Raw genomic sequence first — 23,389 nt, 5'->3', positions numbered from 1 at the left:
AATAAAATTTAATATCAAAATATTTCTATATTCAAGAGAAAATTTAGGAGTCAAGTTCACGCACATGCGCAGAATTCATTCCTACTCAAATCATTATGCTTTTAGACCAGATTGTCACCGTGTTAAAACTTTTTGTTTATAATCTTAATGAGAGTCTTAGGCCATTCAGACGCTCTCCGGGTGCGAAGCTTCGTGGCCTGATCGGCAAAACGAGCCGTTTAGTTTTTCTGGACATCAGTTCGAGTCTCGAAAATGCGATTTTTTTAGTATATTTTTCTTTTTTTTTCTATTTTATTTATTTTAGGTATACATTATTCCAACACTTACTAAGAACTTTTCAAAATGTTAAGCTTTTAAAATAAAATTTAATATCAAAATATTTCTATATTCATGAGAAAATTTAGGAGTCAAGTTCACGCACATGCGCAGAATTCATTCCTACTCAAATCATTATGCTTTTAGACCAGATTGTCACCGTGTTAAAACTTTTTGTTTATAATCTTAATGAGAGTCTTAGACCATTCAGACGATCTCCGGGTACGAAGCTTCGTGGGCGGATCGGCTGAACGAGCCACTTAGTTTTGCTGGTCTTAAGTTCGAGTCTCGAAAATGAGATTTTTTTAATATATTTTTCTTTTTTTTTTCTATTTTATTTATACATTATTGCAATACTTACTAAGAACTTTTCAAAATGTTAAACTTTTAAAAAAAAATTTAATGCCAAAATATATCTATATTCAAGAGAAATTTTAGGAGTCAAGTTCACGCACATGCGCAGAATTCATTCCTATAAAAAGCATTATGATTTTAGACCAGAATGACACCGTGTTAAAACTTTTAGTTTACAATCTTAATGAGAGTCTTAGACCATTCAGAAGATCTCCGGGTACGAAGCTTCGTGGCCGGATCGGCTGAACGAGCCACTTAGTTTTGCTGGTCTTCAGTTCGAGTGTCGAAAATGAGATTTTTTTAGTATATTTTTCTTTTTTTTTCTATTTTATTTATTTTAGGTATACATTATTCCAACACTTACTAAGAACTTTTCAAAATGTTATACTTTTAAAATAAAATTGAATGTCAAAATATTTCTATATTCAATAGAAATTTTAGGAGTCAAGTTCACGCACATGCGCAGAATTCATTCCTATCCAAAGCATTATGATTTTAGACCAGAATGACACCGTGTTAAAACTTTTAGTTTATAATCTTAATGAGAGTCTTAGGCCATTCAGACGCTCTCTGGGTGCGACGCTTCGTGGCCGGATCGGCTGAACGAGCCACTTAGTTTTGCTGGTCTTCAGTTCGAGTCTCGAAAATGAGATTTTTTTAGTATATTTTTCTTTTTTTTTTTCTATTTTATTTATTTTAGGTATACATTATTCCAACACTTACTAAGAACTTTTCAAAATGTTAATCTTTTAAAATAAAATTTAATGTCAAAATATTTCTATATTCAAGAGAAATTTTAGGAGTCAAGTTCCCGCACATGCGCAGAATTCATTCCTATTCAAATCATTATGCTTTTAGACCAGAATGACACCGTGTTAAAACTTTTTGTTTATAATCTTGATGAGAGTCTTAGACCATTCAGTCGATCTCCGGGTACGAAGCTTCGTGGCCAGATCGGTTGAACGAGCCACTTAGTTTTGGTGGTCTACAGTTCTAGTTTCGAAAATGAGATTTTTTTAATATATTTTTCTTTTTTTTTTCAATTTTATTTATACATTATTCCAATACTTACTAAGAACTTTTCAAAATGTTAAACTTTTAAAATAAAATTTAATATCAAAATATTTCTATATTCAAGAGAAAATTTAGGAGTCAAGTTCACGCACATGCGCAGAATTCATTCCTACTCAAATCATTATGCTTTTAGACCAGATTGTCACCGTGTTAAAACTTTTTGTTTATAATCTTAATGAGAGTCTTAGGCCATTCAGACGCTCTCCGGGTACGAAGCATCGTGGCCTGATCGGCAGAACGAGCCGTTTAGTTTTGCTGGACATCAGTTCGAGTCTCGAAAATGAGATTTTTTTAGTATATTTTTCTTTTTTTTTCTATTTTATTTATTTTAGGTATACATTATTCCAACACTTACTAAGAACTTTTCAAAATGTTAAACTTTTAAAATAAAATTTAATGTCAAAATATTTCTATATTCAAGAGAAATTTTAGGAGTCAAGTTCACGCACATGCGCAGAATTCATTCCTATTCAAATCATTATGCTTTTAGACCAGATTGTCACCGTGTTAAAACTTTTTGTTTATAATCTTGATGAGAGTCTTAGACCATTCAGACGATCTCCGGGTACGAACCTTCGTGGCCGGATCGGCTGAAAGAGCCACTTAGTTTTGCTGGTCTTAAGTTCGAGTCTCGAAAATGAGATTTTTTTAATATATTTTTCTTTTTTTTTCTATTTTATTTATACATTATTGCAATACTTACTAAGAACTTTTCAAAATGTTAAACTTTTAAAATAAAATTTAATATCAAAATATTTCTATATTCAAGAGAAAATTTAGGAGTCAAGTTCACGCACATGCGCAGAATTCATTCCTACTCAAATCATTATGCTTTTAGACCAGATTGTCACCGTGTTAAAACTTTTTGTTTATAATCTTAATGAGAGTCTTAGGCCATTCAGACGCTCTCCGGGTGCGAAGCTTCGTGGCCTGATCGGCAAAACGAGCCGTTTAGTTTTTCTGGACATCAGTTCGAGTCTCGAAAATGCGATTTTTTTAGTATATTTTTCTTTTTTTTTCTATTTTATTTATTTTAGGTATACATTATTCCAACACTTACTAAGAACTTTTCAAAATGTTAAGCTTTTAAAATAAAATTTAATATCAAAATATTTCTATATTCATGAGAAAATTTAGGAGTCAAGTTCACGCACATGCGCAGAATTCATTCCTACTCAAATCATTATGCTTTTAGACCAGATTGTCACCGTGTTAAAACTTTTTGTTTATAATCTTAATGAGAGTCTTAGACCATTCAGACGATCTCCGGGTACGAAGCTTCGTGGGCGGATCGGCTGAACGAGCCACTTAGTTTTGCTGGTCTTAAGTTCGAGTCTCGAAAATGAGATTTTTTTAATATATTTTTCTTTTTTTTTTCTATTTTATTTATACATTATTGCAATACTTACTAAGAACTTTTCAAAATGTTAAACTTTTAAAAAAAAATTTAATGCCAAAATATATCTATATTCAAGAGAAATTTTAGGAGTCAAGTTCACGCACATGCGCAGAATTCATTCCTATAAAAAGCATTATGATTTTAGACCAGAATGACACCGTGTTAAAACTTTTAGTTTACAATCTTAATGAGAGTCTTAGACCATTCAGAAGATCTCCGGGTACGAAGCTTCGTGGCCGGATCGGCTGAACGAGCCACTTAGTTTTGCTGGTCTTCAGTTCGAGTGTCGAAAATGAGATTTTTTTAGTATATTTTTCTTTTTTTTTCTATTTTATTTATTTTAGGTATACATTATTCCAACACTTACTAAGAACTTTTCAAAATGTTATACTTTTAAAATAAAATTGAATGTCAAAATATTTCTATATTCAATAGAAATTTTAGGAGTCAAGTTCACGCACATGCGCAGAATTCATTCCTATCCAAAGCATTATGATTTTAGACCAGAATGACACCGTGTTAAAACTTTTAGTTTATAATCTTAATGAGAGTCTTAGGCCATTCAGACGCTCTCTGGGTGCGACGCTTCGTGGCCGGATCGGCTGAACGAGCCACTTAGTTTTGCTGGTCTTCAGTTCGAGTCTCGAAAATGAGATTTTTTTAGTATATTTTTCTTTTTTTTTTTCTATTTTATTTATTTTAGGTATACATTATTCCAACACTTACTAAGAACTTTTCAAAATGTTAATCTTTTAAAATAAAATTTAATGTCAAAATATTTCTATATTCAAGAGAAATTTTAGGAGTCAAGTTCCCGCACATGCGCAGAATTCATTCCTATTCAAATCATTATGCTTTTAGACCAGAATGACACCGTGTTAAAACTTTTTGTTTATAATCTTGATGAGAGTCTTAGACCATTCAGTCGATCTCCGGGTACGAAGCTTCGTGGCCAGATCGGTTGAACGAGCCACTTAGTTTTGGTGGTCTACAGTTCTAGTTTCGAAAATGAGATTTTTTTAATATATTTTTCTTTTTTTTTTCAATTTTATTTATACATTATTCCAATACTTACTAAGAACTTTTCAAAATGTTAAACTTTTAAAATAAAATTTAATATCAAAATATTTCTATATTCAAGAGAAAATTTAGGAGTCAAGTTCACGCACATGCGCAGAATTCATTCCTACTCAAATCATTATGCTTTTAGACCAGATTGTCACCGTGTTAAAACTTTTTGTTTATAATCTTAATGAGAGTCTTAGGCCATTCAGACGCTCTCCGGGTACGAAGCATCGTGGCCTGATCGGCAGAACGAGCCGTTTAGTTTTGCTGGACATCAGTTCGAGTCTCGAAAATGAGATTTTTTTAGTATATTTTTCTTTTTTTTTCTATTTTATTTATTTTAGGTATACATTATTCCAACACTTACTAAGAACTTTTCAAAATGTTAAACTTTTAAAATAAAATTTAATGTCAAAATATTTCTATATTCAAGAGAAATTTTAGGAGTCAAGTTCACGCACATGCGCAGAATTCATTCCTATTCAAATCATTATGCTTTTAGACCAGATTGTCACCGTGTTAAAACTTTTTGTTTATAATCTTGATGAGAGTCTTAGACCATTCAGACGATCTCCGGGTACGAACCTTCGTGGCCGGATCGGCTGAAAGAGCCACTTAGTTTTGCTGGTCTTAAGTTCGAGTCTCGAAAATGAGATTTTTTTAATATATTTTTCTTTTTTTTTCTATTTTATTTATACATTATTGCAATACTTACTAAGAACTTTTCAAAATGTTAAACTTTTAAAATAAAATTTAATGTCAAAATATTTCTATATTCAAGAGAAATTTTAGGAGTCAAGTTCACGCACATGCGCAGAATTCATTCCTATCCAAAGCATTATGATTTTAGACCAGAATGACACCGTGTTAAAACTTTTAGTTTATAATCTTGATGAGAGTCTTAAACCATTCAGACGATCTCCGGGTACGAAGCTTCGTGGGCGGATCGGCTGAACGAGCCACTTAGTTTTGCTGGTCTTCAGTTCGAATCTCGAAAATGAGATTTTTTTAGTATATTTTTCTTTTTTTTTCTATTTTATTTATTTTAGGTATACATTATTCCAACACTTACTAAGAACTTTTCAAAATGTTAAACTTTTAAAATAAAATTTAATGTCAAAATATTTCTATATTCAAGAGAAATTTTAGGAGTCAAGTTCACGCACATGCGCAGAATTCATTCCTATAAAAAGCATTATGATTTTAGACCAGAATGACACCGTGTTAAAACTTTTAGTTTACAATCTTAATGAGAGTCTTAGACCATTCAGACGATCTCCGGGTACGAAGCTTCATGGCCGGATCGGCTGAACGAGCCACTTAGTTTTGCTGGTCTTCAGTTCGAGTGTCGAAAATGAGATTTTTTTAGTATATTTTTCTTTTTTTTTCTATTTTATTTATTTTAGGTATACATTATTCCAACACTTACTAAGAACTTTTCAAAATGTTAATCTTTTAAAATAAAATTTAATGTCAAAATATTTCTATATTCAAGAGAAATTTTAGGAGTCAAGTTCCCGCACATGCGCAGAATTCATTCCTATTCAAATCATTATGCTTTTAGACCAGAATGACACCGTGTTAAAACTTTTTGTTTATAATCTTGATGAGAGTCTTAGACCATTCAGACGATCTCCGGGTACGAAGCTTCGTGGCCAGATCGGTTGAACGAGCCACTTAGTTTTGGTGGTCTACAGTTCGAGTTTCGAAAATGAGATTTTTTTAATATATTTTTCTTTTTTTTTCTATTTTATTTATACATTATTCCAATACTTACTAAGAACTTTTCAAAATGTTAAACTTTTAAAATAAAATTTAATATCAAAATATTTCTATATTCAAGAGAAAATTTAGGAGTCAAGTTCACGCACATGCGCAGAATTCATTCCTACTCAAATCATTATGCTTTTAGACCAGATTGTCACCGTGTTAAAACTTTTTGTTTATAATCTTGATGAGAGTCTTAGACAATTCAGACAATCTCCGGATACGAAGCTTCGTGGGCGGATGGGCTGAACGAGCCACTTAGTTTTGCTGGTCTGCAGTTCGAGTGTCGAAAATGAGATTTTTTTAGTATATTTTTCTTTTTTTTCTATTTTATTTATTTTAGGTATACATTATTCCAACACTTACTAAGAACTTTTCAAAATGTAAAACTTTTTAAATAAAATTTAATATCAAAATATTTCTATATTCAAGAGAAATTTTAGGAGTCAAGTTCACGCACATGCGCAGAATTCATTCCTATTCAAATCATTATGCTTTTAGACCAGATTGTCACCGTGTTAAAACTTTTTGTTTATAATCTTGATGAGAGTCTTAGACCATTCAGACGATTTCCGGGTACGAAGCTTCGTGGCCATATCGGTTGAACGAGCCACTTAGTTTTGCTGGTCTTCAGTTCGAGTCTCGAAAATGAGATTTTTTTAATATATTTTTCTTTTTTTTTTTCTATTTTATTTATACATTATTCCAATACTTACTAAGAACTTTTCAAAATGTTATACTTTTAAAATAAAATTTAATATCAAAATATTTCTCTATTCAAGATAAATTTCAGGAGTCAAGTTCTCGCACATGCGCAGAATTCATTCCTATTCAAATTCCAACACTTACTTTGCTTTTAGACCAGATTGTCACCGTGTTAAAACTTTTTGTTTATAATCTTCATGAGAGTCTTAGGCCATTCAGACGCTCTCCGGGTGCGAAGCTTCGTGGCCTGATCGGCAGAACGAGCCGTTTAGTTTTGCTGGACATCAGTTCGAGTCTCGAAAATGAGATTTTTTTAGTATATTTTTCTTTTTTTTTTCTATTTTATTTATTTTAGGTATACATTATTCCAACACTTACTAAGAACTTTTCAAAATGTAAAACTTTTAAAATAAAATTTAATGTCAAAATATTTCTATATTCAAGAGAAATTTTAGGAGGTAAGTTCACGCAAATGCGGAGAATTCATTCCTATTCAAATCATTATGCTTTTAGACCAGATTGTCACCGTGTTAAAACTTTTAGTTTATAATCTTGATGAGAGTCTTAGACCATTCAGACGATCTCCGGGTACGAACCTTCGTGGCCGGATCGGCTGAACGAGCCACTTAGTTTTACTGGTCTTAAGTTCGAGTCTCGAAAATGAGATTTTTTTAATATATTTTTCTTTTTTTTCTATTTTATTTATACATTATTGCAATACTTACTAAGAACTTTTCAAAATGTTAAACTTTTAAAATAAAATTTAATGTCAAAATATTTCTATATTCAAGAGAAATTTTAGGAGTCAAGTTCACGCACATGCGCAGAATTCATTCCTATCCAAAGCATTATGATTTTAGACCAGAATGACACCGTGTTAAAACTTTTAGTTTATAATCTTGATGAGAGTCTTAAACCATTCAGACGATCTCCGGGTACGAAGCTTCGTGGGCGGATCGGCTGAACGAGCCACTTAGTTTTGCTGGTCTTCAGTTCGAGTCTCGAAAATGAGATTTTTTTAGTATATTTTTCTTTTTTTTTCTATTTTTTTTTTTTTTAGGTATACATTATTCCAACACTTACTAAGAACTTTTCAAAATGTTAAACTTTTAAAATAAATTTTAATGTCAAAATATTTCTATATTCAAGAGAAATTTTAGGAGTCAAGTTCACGCACATGCGCAGAATTCATTCCTATCCAAAGCATTATGATTTTAGACCAGAATGAAACCGTGTTAAAACTTTTAGTTTATAATCTTAATGAGAGTCTTAGGCCATTTAGACGCTCTCCGAGTACGAAGCATCGTGGCCTGATCGGCAGAACGAGCCGTTTAGTTTTGCTGGTCTTCAGTTCGAGTGTCGAAAATGAGATTTTTTTAGTATATTTTTCTTTTTTTTTCTATTTTATTTATTTTAGGTATACATTATTCCAACACTTACTAAGAACTTTTCAAAATGTTAAACTTTTAAATTAAAATTTAATGTCAAAATATTTCTATATTCAAGAGAAATTTTAGGAGTTAAATTCACGCAAATGCGCAGAATTCATTCCTATTCAAATCATTATGCTTTTAGACCAGATTGTCACCGTGTTAAAACCTTTTGTTTATAATCTTGATGAGAGTCTTAGACCATTCAGACGATCTCCGGGTACGAAGCTTCGTGGCCGGATCGGCTGAACGAGCCACTTAGTTTTGCTGGTCTTCAGTTCGAGTCTCGAAAATGAGATTTTTTTAGTATATTTTTCTTTTTTTTTCTATTTTATTTATTTTAGGTATACATTATTCCAACACTTACTAAGAACTTTTCAAAATGTTAATCTTTTAAAATAAAATTTAATGTCAAAATATTTCTATATTCAAGAGAAATTTTAGGAGTCAAGTTCCCGCACATGCGCAGAATTCATTCCTATTCAAATCATTATGCTTTTAGACCAGAATGACACCGTGTTAAAACTTTTTGTTTATAATCTTGATGAGAGTCTTAGACCATTCAGACGATCTCCGGGTACGAAGCTTCGTGGCCAGATCGGTTGAAGGAGCCACTTAGTTTTGGTGGTCTACAGTTCGAGTTTCGAAAATGAGATTTTTTTAATATATTTTTCTTTTTTTTTCAATTTTATTTATACATTATTCCAATACTTACTAAGAACTTTTCAAAATGTTAAACTTTTAAAATAAAATTTAATATCAAAATATTTCTATATTCAAGAGAAAATTTAGGAGTCAAGTTCACGCACATGCGCAGAATTCATTCCTACTCAAATCATTATGCTTTTAGACCAGATTGTCACCGTGTTAAAACTTTTTGTTTATAATCTTAATGAGAGTCTTAGGCCATTCAGACGCTCTCCGGGTGCGAAGCTTCGTGGCCTGATCGGCAAAACGAGCCGTTTAGTTTTTCTGGACATCAGTTCGAGTCTCGAAAATGAGATTTTTTTAGTATATTTTTCTTTTTTTTTCTATTTTATTTATTTTAGGTATACATTATTCCAACACTTACTAAGAACTTTTCAAAATGTTAAGCTTTTAAAATAAAATTTAATGTCAAAATATTTCTATATTCAAGAGAAATTTTAGGAGTCAAGTTCACGCACATGCGCAGAATTCATTCCTATCCAAAGCATTATGATTTTAGACCAGAATGAAACCGTGTTAAAACTTTTAGTTTATAATCTTCATGAGAGTCTTAGGCCATTCAGACGCTCTCCGGGTGCGAAGCTTCGTGGCCTGATCGGCAGAACGAGTCGTTTAGTTTTGCTGGACATCAGTTCGAGTCTCGAAAATGAGATTTTTTTAGTATATTTTTCTTTTTTTTTTCTATTTTATTTATTTTAGGTATACATTATTCCAACACTTACTAAGAACTTTTCAAAATTTTAAGCTTTTAAAATAAAATTTAATGTCAAAATATTTCTATATTCAAGAGAAATTTTAGGAGTCAAGTTCACGCTCATGCGCAGAATTCATTCCTATCCAAAGCATTATGATTTTAGACCAGAATGAAACCGTGTTAAAACTTTTAGTTTATAATCTTAATGAGAGTCTTAGGCCATTCAGACGCTCTCCGGGAACGAAGCATCGTGGCCTGATCGGCAGAACGAGCCGTTTAGTTTTGCTGGACATCAGTTCGAGTCTCGAAAATGAGATTTTTTTAGTATATTTTTCTTTTTTTTTCTATTTTATTTATTTTAGGTATACATTATTCCAACACTTACTAAGAACTTTTCAAAATGTTAAGCTTTTAAAATAAAATTTAATGTCAAAATATTTCTATATTCAAGAGAAATTTTAGGAGTCAAGTTCACGCACATGCGCAGAATTCATTCCTATCCAAAGCATTATGATTTTAGACCAGAATGACACCGTGTTAAAACTTTTAGTTTATAATCTTGATGAGAGTCTTAGACAATTCAGACAATCTCCGGATACGAAGCTTCGTGGGCGGATGGGCTGAACGAGCCACTTAGTTTTGCTGGTCTTCAGTTCGAGTGTCGAAAATGAGATTTTTTTAGTATATTTTTCTTTTTTTTTCTATTTTATTTATTTTAGGTATACATTATTCCAACACTTACTAAGAACTTTTCAAAATGTAAAACTTTTAAAATAAAATTTAATGTCAAAATATTTCTATATTCAAGAGAAATTTTAGGAGTCAAGTTCACGCACATGCGCAGAATTCATTCCTATAAAAAGCATTATGATTTTAGACCAGAATGACACCGTGTTAAAACTTTTAGTTTACAATCTTAATGAGAGTCTTAGACCATTCAGACGATCTCCGGGTACGAAGCTTCGTGGCCGGATCGGCTGAACGAGCCACTTAGTTTTGCTGGTCTTCAGTTCGAGTGTCGAAAATGAGATTTTTTTAGTATATTTTTCTTTTTTTTCTATTTTATTTATTTTAGGTATACATTATTCCAACACTTACTAAGAACTTTTCAAAATGTTAAACTTTTAAATTAAAATTTAATGTCAAAATATTTCTATATTCAAGAGAAATTTTAGGAGTTAAATTCACGCAAATGCGCAGAATTCATTCCTATTCAAATCATTATGCTTTTAGACCAGATTGTCACCGTGTTAAAACTTTTAGTTTATAATCTTGATGAGAGTCTTAGACCATTCAGACGATCTCCGGGTACGAAGCTTCGTGGCCGGATCGGCTGAACGAGCCACTTAGTTTTGCTGGTCTTCAGTTCGAGTCTCGAAAATGAGATTTTTTCAGTATATTTTTCTTTTTTTTTCTATTTTATTTATTTTAGGTATACATTATTCCAACACTTACTAAGAACTTTTCAAAATGTTAATCTTTTAAAATAAAATTTAATGTCAAAATATTTCTATATTCAAGAGAAATTTTAGGAGTCAAGTTCCCGCACATGCGCAGAATTCATTCCTATTCAAATCATTATGCTTTTAGACCAGAATGACACCGTGTTAAAACTTTTTGTTTATAATCTTGATGAGAGTCTTAGACCATTCAGACGATCTCCGGGTACGAAGCTTCGTGGCCAGATCGGTTGAACGAGCCACTTAGTTTTGGTGGTCTACAGTTCGAGTTTCGAAAATGAGATTTTTTTAATATATTTTTCTTTTTTTTTCAATTTTATTTATACATTATTGCAATACTTACTAAGAACTTTTCAAAATGTTAAACTTTTAAAATAAAATTTAATGTCAAAATATTTCTATATTCAAGAGAAATTTTAGGAGTCAAGTTCACGCACATGCGCAGAATTCATTCCTATCCAAAGCATTATGATTTTAGACCAGAATGACACCGTGTTAAAACTTTTAGTTTATAATCTTGATGAGAGTCTTAAACCATTCAGACGATCTCCGGGTACGAAGCTTCGTGGGCGGATCGGCTGAACGAGCCACTTAGTTTTGCTGGTCTTCAGTTCGAGTCTCGAAAATGAGATTTTTTTAGTATATTTTTCTTTTTTTTTTCTATTTTATTTATTTTAGGTATACATTATTCCAACACTTACTAAGAACTTTTCAAAATGTTAAACTTTTAAAATAAAATTTAATGTCAAAATATTTCTATATTCAAGATAAATTTTAGGAGTCAAGTTCACGCACATGCGCAGAATTCATTCCTATAAAAAGCATTATGATTTTAGACCAGAATGACACCGTGTTAAAACTTTTAGTTTACAATCTTAATGAGAGTCTTAGACCATTCAGACGATCTCCGGGTACGAAGCTTCGTGGCCGGATCGGCTGAACGAGCCACTTAGTTTTGCTGGTCTTCAGTTCGAGTGTCGAAAATGAGATTTTTTTAGTATATTTTTCTTTTTTTTTCTATTTTATTTATTTTAGGTATACATTATTCCAACACTTACTAAGAACTTTTCAAAATGTTAATCTTTTAAAATAAAATTTAATGTCAAAATATTTCTATATTCAAGAGAAATTTTAGGAGTCAAGTTCCCGCACATGCGCAGAATTCATTCCTATTCAAATCATTATGCTTTTAGACCAGAATGACACCGTGTTAAAACTTTTTGTTTATAATCTTGATGAGAGTCTTAGACCATTCAGACGATCTCCGGGTACGAAGCTTCGTGGCCAGATCGGTTGAACGAGCCACTTAGTTTTGGTGGTCTACAGTTCGAGTTTCGAAAATGAGATTTTTTTAATATATTTTTCTTTTTTTTTCTATTTTATTTATACATTATTCCAATACTTACTAAGAACTTTTCAAAATGTTAAACTTTTAAAATAAAATTTAATATCAAAATATTTCTATATTCAAGAGAAAATTTAGGAGTCAAGTTCACGCACATGCGCAGAATTCATTCCTACTCAAATCATTATGCTTTTAGACCAGATTGTCACCGTGTTAAAACTTTTTGTTTATAATCTTAATGAGAGTCTTAGGCCATTCAGACGCTCTCCGGGTGCGAAGCTTCGTGGCCTGATCGGCAAAACGAGCCGTTTAGTTTTTCTGGACATCAGTTCGAGTCTCGAAAATGAGATTTTTTTAGTATATTTTTCTTTTTTTTTCTATTTTATTTATTTTAGGTATACATTATTCCAACACTTACTAAGAACTTTTCAAAATGTTAAGCTTTTAAAATAAAATTTAATGTCAAAATATTTCTATATTCAAGAGAAATTTTAGGAGTCAAGTTCACACACATGCGCAGAATTCATTCCTATCCAAAGCATTATGATTTTAGACCAGAATGACACCGTGTTAAAACTTTTAGTTTATAATCTTGATGAGAGTCTTAGACAATTCAGACAATCTCCGGATACGAAGCTTCGTGGGCGGATGGGCTGAACGAGCCACTTAGTTTTGCTGGTCTGCAGTTCGAGTGTCGAAAATGAGATTTTTTTAGTATATTTTTCTTTTTTTTCTATTTTATTTATTTTAGGTATACATTATTCCAACACTTACTAAGAACTTTTCAAAATGTAAAACTTTTAAAATAAAATTTAATATCAAAATATTTCTATATTCAAGAGAAATTTTAGGAGTCAAGTTCACGCACATGCGCAGAATTCATTCCTATTCAAATCATTATGCTTTTAGACCAGATTGTCACCGTGTTAAAACTTTTTGTTTATAATCTTGATGAGAGTCTTAGACCATTCAGACGATCTCCGGGTACGAAGCTTCGTGGCCATATCGGTTGAACGAGCCACTTAGTTTTGCTGGTCTTCAGTTCGAGTCTCGAAAATGAGATTTTTTTAATATATTTTTCTTTTTTTTTTTTCTATTTTATTTATACATTATTCCAATACTTACTAAGAACTTTTCAAAATGTTAAACTTTTAAAATAAAATTTAATATCAAAATATTTCTATATTCAAGAGAAATTTCAGGAGTCAAGTTCGCGCACATGCGCAGAATTCATTCCTATTCAAATTCCAACACTTACTTTGCTTTTAGACCAGATTGTCACCGTGTTAAAACTTTTTGTTTATAATCTTCATGAGAGTCTTAGGCCATTCAGACGCTCTCCGGGTGCGAAGCTTCGTGGCCTGATCGGCAAAACGAGCCGTTTAGTTTTTCTGGACATCAGTTCGAGTCTGGAAAATGAGATTTTTTTAGTATATTTTTCTTTTTTTTTCTATTTTATTTATTTTAGGTATACATTATTCCAACACTTACTAAGAACTTTTCAAAATGTTAAGCTTTTAAAATAAAATTTAATGTCAAAATATTTCTATATTCAAGAGAAATTTTAGGAGTCAAGTTCACACACATGCGCAGAATTCATTCCTATCCAAAGCATTATGATTTTAGACCAGAATGACACCGTGTTAAAACTTTTAGTTTATAATCTTGATGAGAGTCTTAGACAATTCAGACAATCTCCGGATACGAAGCTTCGTGGGCGGATGGGCTGAACGAGCCACTTAGTTTTGCTGGTCTGCAGTTCGAGTGTCGAAAATGAGATTTTTTTAGTATATTTTTCTTTTTTTTCTATTTTATTTATTTTAGGTATACATTATTCCAACACTTACTAAGAACTTTTCAAAATGTAAAACTTTTAAAATAAAATTTAATATCAAAATATTTCTATATTCAAGAGAAATTTTAGGAGTCAAGTTCACGCACATGCGCAGAATTCATTCCTATTCAAATCATTATGCTTTTAGACCAGATTGTCACCGTGTTAAAACTTTTTGTTTATAATCTTGATGAGAGTCTTAGACCATTCAGACGATCTCCGGGTACGAAGCTTCGTGGCCATATCGGTTGAACGAGCCACTTAGTTTTGCTGGTCTTCAGTTCGAGTCTCGAAAATGAGATTTTTTTAATATATTTTTCTTTTTTTTTTTTCTATTTTATTTATACATTATTCCAATACTTACTAAGAACTTTTCAAAATGTTAAACTTTTAAAATAAAATTTAATATCAAAATATTTCTATATTCAAGAGAAATTTTAGGAGTCAAGTTCACGCACATGCGCAGAATTCATTCCTATCCAAAGCATTATGATTTTAGACCAGAATGACACCGTGTTAAAACTTTTAGTTTATAATCTTGATGAGAGTCTTAAACCATTCAGACGATCTCCGGGTACGAAGCTTCGTGGGCGGATCGGCTGAACGAGCCACTTAGTTTTGCTGGTCTTCAGTTCGAGTCTCGAAAATGAGATTTTTTTAGTATATTTTTCTTTTTTTTTCTATTTTATTTATTTTAGGTATACATTATTCCAACACTTACTAAGAACTTTTCAAAATGTTAAACTTTTAAAATAAAATTTAATGTCAAAATATTTCTATATTCAAGAGAAATTTTAGGAGTTAAGTTCACGCAAATGCGCAGAATTCATTCCTATTCAAATCATTATGCTTTTAGACCAGATTGTCACCGTGTTAAAACTTTTAGTTTATAATCTTGATGAGAGTCTTAGACCATTCAGACGATCTCCGGGTACGCAGCTTCGTGTCCAGATAGGTTGAACGAGCCACTTAGTTTTGCTGGTCTTCAGTTCGAGTCTCGAAAATGAGATTTTTTAAATATATTTTTCTTTTTTTTTCTATTTTATTTATACATTATTCCAATACTTACTAAGAACTTTTCAAAATGTTAAACTTTTAAAATAAAATTTAATGTCAAAATATTTCTAAATTTTTTAGTCAAGTTAATTTTAGGAGTCAAGTTAAAATTTAATGTCAAAATATTTCTATATTCAAGAGAAATTTTAGGAGTCAGGTTCACGCACATGCGCAGAATTCATTCCTATCCAAAGCATTATGATTTTAGACCAGAATGACACCGTGTTAAAACTTTTAGTTTATAATCTTAATGAGAGTCTTAGGCCATTCAGACGCTCCCCGGGTACGAAGCTTCGTGGTCTGATCGGCAGAACGAGCCGTTTAGTTTTGCTGGACATCAGTTCGAGTCTCGAAAATGAGATTTTTTTAGTATATTTTCTTTTTTTTTCTATTTTATTTATTTTAGGTATACATTATTCCAACACTTACTAAGAACTTTTCAAAATGTTAAACTTTTAAAATAAAATTTAATGTCAAAATATTTCTATATTCAAGAGAAATTTTAGGAGTCAAGTTCCCGCACATGCGCAGAGTTCATTCCTATTCAAATCATTATGCTTTTAGACCAGATTGACACCGTGTTAAAACTTTTAGTTTATAATCTTGATGAGAGTCTTAGACCATTCAGACGCTCTCCGGGTACGAAGCTTCGTGGCCTGATCGGCAGAACGAGCTGTTTAGTTTTGCTGCACATCAGTTCGAGTCTCGAAAATGAGATTTTTTTAGTATATTTTTCTTTTTTTTTCTATTTTATTTATTTTAGGTATACATTATTTCAACACTTACTAAGAACTTTTCAAAATGTTATACTTTTAAAATAAAATTTAATGTCAAAATATTTCTATATTCAAGAGAAATTTTTGGAGTCAAGTTCCCGCACATGCGCAGAATTCATTCCTATTCAAATCATTATGCTTTTAGACCAGATTGTCACCGTGTTAAAACTTTTAGTTTATAATCTTGATGACAGTCTTAGACCATTCAGACGCTTTCCGGGTACGCAGCTTCGTGGCCAGATCGGTTGAACGAGCCAGTTAGTTTTGCTGGTCTTCAGTTCGAGTCTCGAAAATGAGATTTTTTTAATATATTTTTCTTTTTTTTCCTATTTTATTTATACATTATTCCAATACTTACTAAGAACTTTTCAAAATGTTAAACTTTTAAAATAAAATTTAATGTCAAAATATTTCTATATTCAAGAGAAATTTTAGGAGTCGAGTTCACGCACATGCGCAGAATTCATTCCTATTCAAATCATTATGCTTTTAGACCAGATTGTCACCGTGTTAAAACTTTTTGTTTATAATCTTAATGAGAGTCTTAGGCCATTCAGACGCACTCCGGGTACGAAGCTTCGTGGCCTGATAGGCAGAACGAGCCGTTTAGTTTTGCTGGACATCAGTTCGAGTCTCGAAAAGGAGATTTTTTTAGTATATTTTTCTTTTTTTTCTATTTTATTTATTTTAGGTATACATTATTCCAACAGTTACTAAGAACTTTTCAAAATGTTATACGTTTAAAATAAAATTTAATGTCAAAATATTTCTATATTCAAGAGAAATTTTAGGAGTCAGGTTCACGCACATGCGCAGAATTCATTCCTATCCAAAGCATTATGATTTTAGAGCAGAATGACACCGTGTTAAAACTTTTAGTTTATAATCTTAATGAGAGTCTTAGGCCATTCAGACGCTCCCCGGGTACGAAGCTTCGTGGTCTGATCGGCAGAACGAGCCGTTTAGTTTTGCTGGACATCAGTTCGAGTCTCGAAAATGAGATTTTTTTAGTATATTTTCTTTTTTTTTTCTATTTTATTTATTTTAGGTATACATTATTCCAACACTTACTAAGAACTTTTCAAAATGTTAAACTTTTAAAATAAAATTTAATGTCAAAATATTTCTATATTCAAGAGAAATTTTAGGAGTCAAGTTCCCGCACATGCGCAGAGTTCATTCCTATTCAAATCATTATGCTTTTAGACCAGATTGACACCGTGTTAAAACTTTTAGTTTATAATCTTGATGAGAGTCTTAGACAATTCAGACGCTCTCCGGGTACGAAGCATCGTGGCCTGATCGGCAGAACGAGCCGTTTAGTTTTGCTGCACATCAGTTCGAGTCTCGAAAATGAGATTTTTTTAGTATATTTTTCTTTTTTTTCTATTTTATTTATTTTAGGTATACATTATTCCAACACTTACTAAGAACTTTTCAAAATGTTATACTTTTAAAATAAAATTGAATGTCAAAATATTTCTATATTCAATAGAAATTTTAGGAGTCAAGTTCACGCACATGCGCAGAATTCATTCCTATCCAAAGCATTATGATTTTAGACCAGAATGACACCGTGTTAAAACTTTTAGTTTATAATCTTAATGAGAGTCTTAGGCCATTCAGACGCTCTCTGGGTGCGACGCTTCGTGGCCTGATCGGCAGAACGAGCCGTTTAGTTTTGCTGGACATCAGTTCGAGTCTCGAAAATGAGATTTTTTTAGTATATTTTTCTTTTTTTTTATTCTATTTTATTTATTTTAGTTATACATTATTCCAACACTTACTAAGAACTTTTCAAAATGTTAAACTTTTAAAATAAAATTTAATGTCAAAATATTTCTATATTCAAGAGAAATTTTAGGAGTCAAGTTCCCGCACATGCGGAGAGTTCATTCCTATTCAAATCATTATGCTTTTAGACCAGATTGACACCGTGTTAAAACTTTTAGTTTATAATCTTGATGAGAGTCTTAGACCATTCAGACGCTCTCCGGGTACGCAGCTTCGTGGCCAGATCGGTTGAACGAGCCACTTAGTTTTGCTGGTCTTCAGTTCGAGTCTCGAAAATGAGATTTTTTTAATATATTTTTCTTTTTTTTCCTATTTTATTTATACATTATTCCAATACTTACTAAGAACTTTTCAAAATGTTAAACTTTTAAAATAAAATTTAATGTCAAAATATTTCTATATTCAAGAGAAATTTTAGGAGTCAAGTTCACGCACATGCGCAGAATTCATTCCTATTCAAATCATTATGCTTTTAGACCAGATTGTCACCGTGTTAAAACTTTTTGTTTATAATCTTAATGAGAGTCTTAGGCCATTCAGACGCTCTCCGGGTACGAAGCTTCGTGGCCTGATCGGCAGAACGAGCCGTTTAGTTTTGCTGGACATCAGTTCGAGTCTCGAAAAGGAGATTTTTTTAATATATTTTTCTTTTTTTTTTCTATTTTATTTATTTTAGGTATACATTATTCCAACAGTTACTAAGAACTTTTCAAAATGTTATACGTTTAAAATAAAATTTAATGTCAAAATATTTCTATATTCAAGAGAAATTTTAGGAGTCAAGTTCCCGCACGTGCGCAGAGTTCATTCCTATTCAAATCATTATGCTTTTAGACCAGATTGACACCGTGTTAAAACTTTTAGTTTATAATCTTGATGAGAGTCTTAGACCATTCAGACGCTCTCCGGGTACGCAGCTTCGTGGCCAGATCGGTTGAACGAGCCACTTAGTTTTGCTGGTCTTCAGTTCGAGTCTCGAAAATGAGATTTTTTTAATATATTTTTCTTTTTTTTTTCTATTTTATTTATACATTATTAAAATACTTACTAAGAACTTTTCAAAATGTTAAACTTTTAAAATAAAATTTAATGTAAAAATATTTCTATATTCAAGAGAAATTTTAGGAGTCAAGTTCACGCACATGCGCAGAATTCATTCCTATCCAAAGCATTATGATTTTAGACCAGAATGACACCGTGTTAAAACTTTTAGTTTATAATCTTAATGAGAGTCTTAGGCCATTCAGACGCTCCCCGGGTACGAAGCTTCGTGGTCTGATCGGCAGAACGAGCCGTTTAGTTTTGCTGGACATCAGTTCGAGTCTCGAAAATGAAATTTTTTTAGTATATTTTTCTTTTTTTTTCTATTTTATTTATTTTAGGTATACATTATTCCAACACTTACTAAGAACTTTTCAAAATGTTAAACTTTTAAAATAAAATTTAATGTCAAAATATTTCTATATTCAAGAGAAATTTTAGGAGTCAAGTTCACGCACATGCGCAGAATTCATTCCTATCGAAAGCATTATGATTTTAGACCAGAATGACACCGTGTTAAAACTTTTAGTTTATAATCTTAATGAGAGTCTTAGGTCATTCAGACGCTCTCCGGGTACGAAGCTTCGTGGCCTGATCGGCGGAACGAGCCGTTTTGTTTTGCTGGACATCAGTTCGAGTCTCGAAAATGAGATTTATTTAGTATATTTTTCTTTTTTTTTCTATTTTATTTATTTTAGGTATACATTATTCCAACACTTACTAAGAACTTTTCAAAATGTTAAACTTTTAATATAAAATTTAATGTCAAAATATTTCTATATTCAAGATAAATTTTAGGAGTCAAGTTCACGCACATGCGCAGAATTCATTCCTATCCAAAGCATTATGATTTTAGACCAGAATGACACCGTGTTAAAACTTTTAGTTTATAATCTTAATAGAGTCTTAGGCCATTCAGACGCTCCCCGGGTACGAATTTTGCTGGACATCAGTTCGAGTCTCGAAAATGAGATTTTTTTAGTATATTTTTCTTTTTTTTTCTATTTTATTTATTTTAGGTATACATTATTCCAACACTTACTAAGAACTTTTCAAAATGTTAAACTTTTAAAATAAAATTTAATGTCAAAATATTTCTATATTCAAGATAAATTTTAGGAGTCAAGTTCACGCACATGCGCAGAATTCATTCCTATCCAAAGCATTATGATTTTAGACCAGAATGACACCGTGTTAAAACTTTTAGTTTATAATCTTAATGAGAGTCTTAGGCCATTCAGACGCTCTCCGGGTACGACGCTTCGTGGCCTGATCGGCAGAACGAGCCGTTTAGTTTTGCTGGACATCAGTTCGAGTCTCGAAAATGAAAATTTTTAAATATATTTTTCTTTTCTTTTTTTTTTTTCTTCTTTTATTTATTTTCGGTATATTTATCCATTATTCCAACTCTTACTAAGAACTTTTCAAAATGTTATACTTTAAAAATAAAATTTAATTTCAAAATATTTCTATATTCAAGAGAAATTTTATGAGTCAAGTTCACGCACCATGCGCAGAATTCATTCCTATCCAATCATTATGATTTTAGACCAGAATGACACCGTGTTAAAACTTTTAGTTTATAATCTTAATAGAGTCTTAGGCCATTCAGACGCTCCCCGGGTACGAATTTTGCTGGACATCAGTTCGAGTCTCGAAAATGAGATTTTTTTAGTATATTTTTCTTTTTTTTTCTATTTTATTTATTTTAGGTATACATTATTCCAACACTTACTAAGAACTTTTCAAAATGTTAAACTTTTAAAATAAAATTTAATGTCAAAATATTTCTATATTCAAGAGAAATTTTAGGAGTCAAGTTCACGCACATGCGCAGAATTCATTCCTATCCAAAGCATTATGATTTTAGACCAGAATGACACCGTGTTAAAACTTTTAGTTTATAATATTAATGAGAGTCTTAGGCAATTCAGACGCTCTCCGGGTACGAAGCTTCGTGGCCTGATCGGCAGAACGAGCCGTTTAGTTTTGCTGGACATGAGTTCAAGTCTCGATAATGAGATTTTTTTAGTATATTTTTCTTTTTTTTTCTATTTTATTTATTTTAGGTATACATTATTCCAACAGTTACTAAGAACTTTTCAAAATGTTATACGTTTAAAATAAAATTTAATGTCAAAATATTTCTATATTCAAGAGAAATTTTAGGAGTCAGGTTCACGCACATGCGCAGAATTCATTCCTATCCAAAGCATTATGATTTTAGACCAGAATGACACCGTGTTAAAACTTTTAGTTTATAATCTTAATGAGAGTCTTAGGCCATTCACACGCTCTCCGGGTACGCAGCTTCGTGGCCAGATCGGTTGAACGAGCCACTTAGTTTTGCTGGTCTTCAGTTCGAGTCTCGAAAATGAGATTTTTTTAATATATTTTTCTTTTTTTTTCTATTTTATTTATACATTATTCCAATACTTACTAAGAACTTTTCAAAATGTTAAACTTTTAAAATAAAATTTAATGTCAAAATATTTCTATATTAAAGAGAAATTTTATGAGTCAAGTTCACGCACCATGCGCAGAATTCATTCCTATCCAAAGCATTATGATTTTAGACCAGAATGACACCGTGTTAAAACTTTTAGTTTATAATCTTAATAGAGTCTTAGGCCATTCAGACGCTCCCCGGGTACGAATTTTGCTGGACATCAGTTCGAGTCTCGAAAATGAGATTTTTTTAGTATATTTTTCTTTTTTTTTCTATTTTATTTATTTTAGGTATACATTATTCCAACACTTACTAAGAACTTTTCAAAATGTTAAACTTTTAAAATAAAATTTAATGTCAAAATATTTCTATATTCAAGATAAATTTTAGGAGTCAAGTTCACGCACATGCGCAGAATTCATTCCTATCCAAAGCATTATGATTTTAGACCAGAATGACACCGTGTTAAAACTTTTAGTTTATAATCTTAATGAGAGTCTTAGGCCATTCAGACGCTCTCCGGGTACGACGCTTCGTGGCCTGATCGGCAGAACGAGCCGTTTAGTTTTGCTGGACATCAGTTCGAGTCTCGAAAATGAAAATTTTTAAATATATTTTTCTTTTCTTTTTTTTTTTCTTCTTTTATTTATTTTAGGTATATTTATCCATTATTCCAACTCTTACTAAGAACTTTTCAAAATGTTATACTTTAAAAATAAAATTTAATTTCAAAATATTTCTATATTCAAGAGAAATTTTATGAGTCAAGTTCACGCACCATGCGCAGAATTCATTCCTATCCAATCATTATGATTTTAGACCAGAATGACACCGTGTTAAAACTTTTAGTTTATAATCTTAATAGAGTCTTAGGCCATTCAGACGCTCCCCGGGTACGAATTTTGCTGGACATCAGTTCGAGTCTCGAAAATGAGATTTTTTTAGCATATTTTTCTTTTTTTTTCTATTTTATTTATTTTAGGTATACATTATTCCAACACTTACTAAGAACTTTTCAAAATGTTAAACTTTTAAAATAAAATTTAATGTCAAAATATTTCTATATTCAAGAGAAATTTTAGGAGTCAAGTTCACGCACATGCGCAGAATTCATTCCTATCCAAAGCATTATGATTTTAGACCAGAATGACACCGTGTTAAAACTTTTAGTTTATAATCTTAATGAGAGTCTTAGGCAATTCAGACGCTCTCCGGGTACGAAGCTTCGTGGCCTGATCGGCAGAACGAGCCGTTTAGTTTCGCTGGACATGAGTTCAAGTCTCGATAATGAGATTTTTTTAGTATATTTTTCTTTTTTTTTCTATTTTATTTATTTTAGGTATACATTATTCCAACACTTACTAAGATATTTTCAAAATGTTAAACTTTTAAAATAAAATTTAATGTCAAAATATTTCTATATTCAAGAGAAATTTTAGGAGTCAAGTTCCCGCACATGCGCAGAGTTCATTCCTATTCAAATCATTATGCTTTTAGACCAGATTGACACCGTGTTAAAACTTTTAGTTTATAATCTTGATGAGAGTCTTAGACCATTCAGACGCTCTCCGGGTACGCAGCTTCGTGGCCAGATCGGTTGAACGAGCCACTTAGTTTTGCTGGTCTTCAGTTCGAGTCTCGAAAATGAGATTTTTTTAATATATTTTTCTTTTTTTTTTCTATTTTATTTATACATTATTCCAATACTTACTAAGAACTTTTCAAAATGTTAAACTTTTAAAATAAAATTTAATGTCAAAATATTTCTATATTCAAGAGAAATTTTATGAGTCAAGTTCACGCACCATGCGCAGAATTCATTCCTATCCAAAGCATTATGATTTTAGACCAGAATGACACCGTGTTAAAACTTTTAGTTTATAATCTTAATAGAGTCTTAGGCCATTCAGACGCTCCCCGGGTACGAATTTTGCTGGACATCAGTTCGAGTCTCGAAAATGAGATTTTTTTAGTATATTTTTCTTTTTTTTTCTATTTTATTTATTTTAGGTATACATTATTCCAACACTTACTAAGAACTTTTCAAAATGTTAAACTTTTAAAATAAAATTTAATGTCAAAATATTTCTATATTCAAGAGAAATTTTAGGAGTCAAGTTCAC

Source organism: Argiope bruennichi, chromosome 7, assembly GCF_947563725.1.
Source record: "Argiope bruennichi chromosome 7, qqArgBrue1.1, whole genome shotgun sequence".
Taxonomy (NCBI): Eukaryota; Metazoa; Arthropoda; class Arachnida; order Araneae; family Araneidae; genus Argiope; species Argiope bruennichi.
Note: the sequence above shows the minus strand (reverse complement) of the source record.